The following is a 6,000-nucleotide window of genomic DNA, read 5'->3' on the forward strand; positions in this document are numbered from 1 at the left end:
GGGTGGGGAACACTTGGTCCTCAAAATGTTGTTGAACGACATTGCCCATCAGCCCCAGGAATGGCCAGGGAATATGGGAGTTGTAGTTCAGCCACATCTGGATAGCCAAAGGTTCCCCCCACCTGCATTATGGTCAATGTATTATGGGGGTCAAGAGTCTGTCAGGACTCATGCAAAACCAATACCTTAAGTACATGCTGATGTCTCATTCATTCCTATACAGAATGCTCAACAACATTTTGTGTCTGTATTTTAACCTCATGAAATATGGCAACCCAACTTACGTGATATAATTTCTGGGGTGAATAAAGTTTGCCTACCTTTTGGACAAACAAGAATTTTCTTCTTAATTAAAAAAAAAAGGATTAAGATAAAGAGGGCACCCATGGACTGATAGAAAGGTACCGGTATTTCCGGTCTCTCAATGGTTATCATCCCCCCCCCCAATGGCATCAAGAAAACTAGTTGTTACTTGGTCAGGTCACCAACAGGATAAGGGTTACTAATACTGACTTAAACAGACTACTGGACTGAATCTTGTGCTCCCTTTGCCTTCCACATGTATTTGGAAAGATCCAAGAAAGATAGGAAATGTTGTTGTTTAGTCATGTCCAACTCTTCATGACCCCATGGACCAGAGCACACCAGGCACTCCTGTCTTCCACTGCCTCCCGCAGTTCGGTCAGACTCATGTTGGTAGCTTCGAGAACACTGTCCAACCATCTCATCCTCTGTCGTCCCCTTCTCCTTGTGCCCTCAATCTTTCCCAACATCAGGGTCTTTTCCAGGGAGTCTTCTCTTCTCACGAGGTGGCCAAAGTATTGGAGCCTCAGCTTCAAGACCTGTCCTTCCAGTGAGCACTCAGGGCTGATTTCCTTCAGAATGGATAGGTGTGATCTTCTTGCAGTCCATGGGACTCTCAAGAGTCTCCTCCAGCACCATAATTCAAAAGCATCAATTCTTCGGTGGTCAGCCTTCTTTATGGTCCTGAGAGGTTCAAAGTGGTTAAACCGGTTCTCTCAGTACAACCGAGACCTGATGATTCTCTTGATCATCATGACCCCCTCTCCTGTGACATAAATATAATTTCATTTCATCAACTTGTGGAGTTTGAGAATTTCTTTCAGTACTTTTGAGAAAACTCTGTAGGGTGGCTGGAGGAACAAATGCAGGAATTAGGCTCACTTCTCAAACCATCAGTGCCGGATTTACGTATAAGCTAAACAAGCTATAGCTTAAGAGCCCACTCTCTTGGGAGCCCCCCCCCCCAAGAAAAATTAAAGGAAAACAAAACCTGGATGTACATTTCCAAAATATAAGATAAAAAACAAATAAAATACATACAACAACAGTGTTTTGTGTTGTGTAGGCTCCTATTTGTTATGTGGAAACGGCTTTAGATACCTATTAGGTCCATAAATTACCACATAGAATATATTCAACAACAACAACAACAAAAAACCAGTGACAATTTGTTGTTGACAAAGGACAGTTGGACATATAAAGGGCCCCATTACCTTCAGTAGCTTAGGGCCTCATCAAACCTAAATCCGGCCCTGAAAACTATCCAGGAAGAAGACAAAGCTAAAGGCAAATTTCACGTGCAAAGATTTGCTAGTGTTTGTGGCAACTTTTGACTAAAGAAATCTCAAGGTTTTCTTTCTCCCCTTGCCACCCCCTGAGTTGTTGTGAGATGTTATGTGTTATATTACGAGGCTGAAGCACAAAGGAACATCAGATCTGGAAACAGACAGGGCTGAAGAGGAGGAGATGGCATTGTTTAATCACTTCAGAGAGATTCAGATGTTTGAAAAGCCTACTCTGAAAGCTTCAAAACGATTTTTTGCTTAGTCTAAAAGAAGCCAGAATAAACATTTTCTTTTCTCCGTCTTTGTTCAAGATATGTATCCCAACAAAGGCACTATAAAATGATGATTATTTGTAGCCTTCAATTTAAAATGCGAATGAATGCACAAACCGCGTTCTCAGCTGTACCAGATCTGAATTATCAGAATCAATTCATGTGTTCCTTCCTTAATTTGTTTTGGTGGGTAGATTTTTTTTTTTTTAAGCTAAGGCCGCTGTGATGTGAGAAATCCATTAAAAAACCACTCATTCTTTCCATCCTCCAAGTAGAGAAATGTCAAACAGGCCACTTCTCTATGTTGATGGAGAACCAAATGTCATGTAACCAATTATTAAGAGGATGATGGTAATGGCTGAGTACACATCATATATTTAAAACACATTCCCCTGTAAAGAAACCTAGGAACTGTAGTTTGCTAAAGCTGTTGGGAATTATAGCTTTGTGAGGGGAAGCTGCAGTTTCCAGCATTTGGGGGAAGAGGGAAAATGTGCCTTATAGTGCGTACACAACTGAGGTCTCCCTTTAAATCTAGAAAGACCAAAATTTTGTTTCCAAGATTTTAAAGAGGAGAATTAATTCATTTCCCACTGTATACCATCTTGTAAATTATTTTAATGAAGAAATATTCCAACTATTTTATGCCTCTGCTGTGTTGGAAAAATCTGCATGTGACTCTTCTCTACTATTTTGCCTGATGTTGCACGAGAAAGAAAACAACAACAACAACAACAACAATAATGGTTCACTTTATCCATAAGAAAGAAAGTCTTCAAATGAAGGAAGGTTTGTTTTAGCTAACCCAGGAGAAGGTGCTCCCACTGTCAGAAAAGGATGGGGACAAGCCTGGAATAGAGGAGACTGAGAGGAGATAAGATAGCCATCTTCAAAGATCTAAAGGGCTGCCATGTGGAAGAGGAAACAAGCTTGTTTTCCACTGCTCTGGAGAGTAGGACTCAAACCAATGGCTTCAAGTTACAAGAAAGAAAATTCCAACTAAACACCAGGGAGAACTTTCTGACAGTAAGAGCTGTATGACAGTGGAGCAGACTCCCCCAGGAGGTGGTGGACTCTCCTTCCTTGGAGGTTTTTAAGCAGAAGTTGGATGGCCATCTGTCATGGGTGCTTTAGCTGAGATTCCTGCATTGCAAGGGGTTGGACTGGATGACCCTTGGGCTCCCTTCCAACTCTACGATTCTATGATAAGCTGTGGCCATCCAGATGCTGTTGGATTCCAGCTGCCATCAACATGGCCAGGAGAGACAGGGGTTGTAATGTTTTCTGGGTTTCCTACAGACATCTGGTTTGCCACTGTGAGACTAGGATGTTGGACTATATGGGCCATTGACTTGATCTAGCTGGCTCTTCTTCAACAATGTCTGGAGGGCCACAGCTTCCCCACTTCTACTGTTAGAGTAGTTCAGCAGATCAATTGGTCACCTAAGATGCCCCTCCTCCCTATTCAGTATTTCAGTAGTAAACTGGAAGCAAGAGGAGTGTTCCAACAAAAGATGGGTATTTTCATGAATGGGTCAATGTATTCTGCTGGCCGTGGTGGAGGTATCCCTGCATGAGCTAAGTTTGTTGTGAAATCTCTTAACAGATAATAGAGGATCCTGGGGAAACTGTGTTTGTATGGAGAGCAGGCTAATGGAGGCTACCACCAGCTCTGTTGAGATGCCAGGCTACTCCCTGCAGCAATTATCCCCTGGAAGGATTACAGCACACGGGTTTAACCCTTCCTTCTCACACTGCAATCCTGAAAAAGTTCGCTCCCATGCAGCAAATAGGAATACAGTGTTATCTCTGGTTACGTACTTAATTCGTTCCGGAGGTCCATTCTTAACCTGAAATTGTTCTTAACCTGAAGCACCACTTTAGCTAATGGGACCCCCCACTGCTACTGCGCTGCCAGAGCACGATTTCTGTTCTTATCCTGAAGCAAAGTTCTTAACCTGAGGCATTATTTCTGGGTTAGCGGAGTATGTAACCTGAAGTGTATGTAACCTGAAGCGTATGTAGCCCGAGGTACCACTGTAATAACAAATGAAATAGGTTTCTTCTACTTCTAGTGTTATTTGCTATAGATAGAAGAACATTTTTGTAGGATCACAGCAGGGGACAGAATGGTTAAACCTCCCTTCTCTGCATGCTGTGATTGCAATCCTGATTGCTCCCCCCACCATGTCTGCTTTTTGCTTCAAGAGACACGTTTAAGATCTTTAGATCAGAGAGTTTAATACCAGACCCTGAACGTGCACTGGGCAAGCAGTTAATAGATCCATTTTAAAGACAGTGGACACTGAGACTGATGATAGTCTTTAAACACTCTTGAAACCCATGATAGTGAACTCAAATCCATGAATATAACCTATATCTTATTCCAATAGCAGAATCAAAAGCAAGTGTATCAATGGCAAAAAGAGCTGTGGCGTTCGTACAGAGCCCCCGGTCGTTTCACCGACTATTGACCTGTACACCACTGCTTTATTTTTCCGCTGCCACCTATCAGGTTTCTTCTGGTGAAATACTGAGTCTCAGTCAGGTTGTAAAGTCAACAACGAAGATGAAAGTTTATTGAAGAACAAACAAGTTTTAAATATATTCAGAACGGTTTCTCAAATGCCCGCCCTTAACTAGATGTGGCACTATCTCATACTGAGGTGTGGCACTATCTCACACTGTCACACTCTTCTCTCTCAGCTCTATCCCTGTCTCTCACTCTAGCTGTCACAATCACTATGTTCAACTTTTACTGGCTGATCACCCATTCCCACCACCCTTCTGAGTAATACCCCTCCCCACTCCCTCACTATATTTAAGGATCTGGTGATTTCTGTTTCAGTGTATCTGAAGAAGTGTGCATGCACACGAAAGCTCATACCAAGAACAAACTCAGTTAGTCTCTAAGGTGCTACTGGAAAGAATTTTCTATTTTGTTTTTACTGGCTCTGTCTGACTCTGACTCCTCTATTTCCCAATGGTAAAACCCCTGGGCTGAGCCTCAAAACCAGGTAGGCTCCGCCTCTGAGGTAGGCTCCGCCTCTGAGCTTTCTCATCCGTCAATCTACATTAACCATTTCCACCCCCCTGTACAAACATAATCACAAGAAATGGGCAAACGCCACAAGAGCCCTTTCTATTATTATTATTATTATTATTATTATTATTATTATTATTATTTCACAAGCATCGGCAGACCAAGGAAACAACAAATGCAAATAGGCATGTAAAAATGTTGAAGGTATGTGTTTCTGTGAACGTTTTTGAATACCCTCCCCACAAACGACAGCTTTCAGAGAAAAACTGAATTTCATGAAGCTTCTCGAAACATTAAGAACAACCAATCTTGCAAAAGCCTTATTTACTGAATTATAAAGCTCCCCTCAATTGTTTGCTTGTTTTCCAGAACCATTTGCCTTTTGTTGCTTAATACCCTCCCCATCTGGGCAAATATCCCTTCACCCTCCTTTCCTGTTTGTTCTCTTATTTTCTTTAATTGATCATACCTATTCTTTGGGAAGCATGTTAGATAACCATTCGCCATCTCTCTCCCTCTCCCTCGCGCACAAAACCTGCTCTAAGTTTTTGCGACTTGTTGGCTTTGAGTACAAAAGTGCCTGGAAAGCAAAAAAACCCATTAAGCCGGGAAGCACTGAAATATGATCATTAAATCTTGATGGGGGTTTTCCTTTTGCATTGCAAGACCAATTGCTTACGGGAACAGCTTAGGTGAGAGACGAATATGCAATAAGGTGGAAGAGATCCCAAGGCGTCCTAGGACCTGTAGAGAAGAATGCTTATTTAGAAGCATTTCCAAGGCAAGTGAAAAACAGCTCACTCTTTGTAAGCAGGATAACACCAGGATACCACTCCTGATTATAGTGGGTTATTTTTTTTCTGCGTAGTCAGCACCATTAGGCAGCCTGGCAGCGGGTGCTTGTGAGGTTTTTAGGCCATCTGAGATGCACTGGGTGAATTATTTAGAAGAGGAATTTGCTTAAGGAAGAACTGAGGCAACTCAACTGCGAGAGAACTCATACCCTGCACTCTTTCACTGGTGAAAATAGAAATAGTTATCTGCACTGGTAAGGTAAAAGGTAAAGGTAAAGTACCCCTGGATGGTTAAGTCCAGT

Source organism: Lacerta agilis, chromosome 1 (assembly GCF_009819535.1).
Source record: "Lacerta agilis isolate rLacAgi1 chromosome 1, rLacAgi1.pri, whole genome shotgun sequence".
NCBI lineage: Eukaryota > Metazoa > Chordata > Lepidosauria > Squamata > Lacertidae > Lacerta > Lacerta agilis.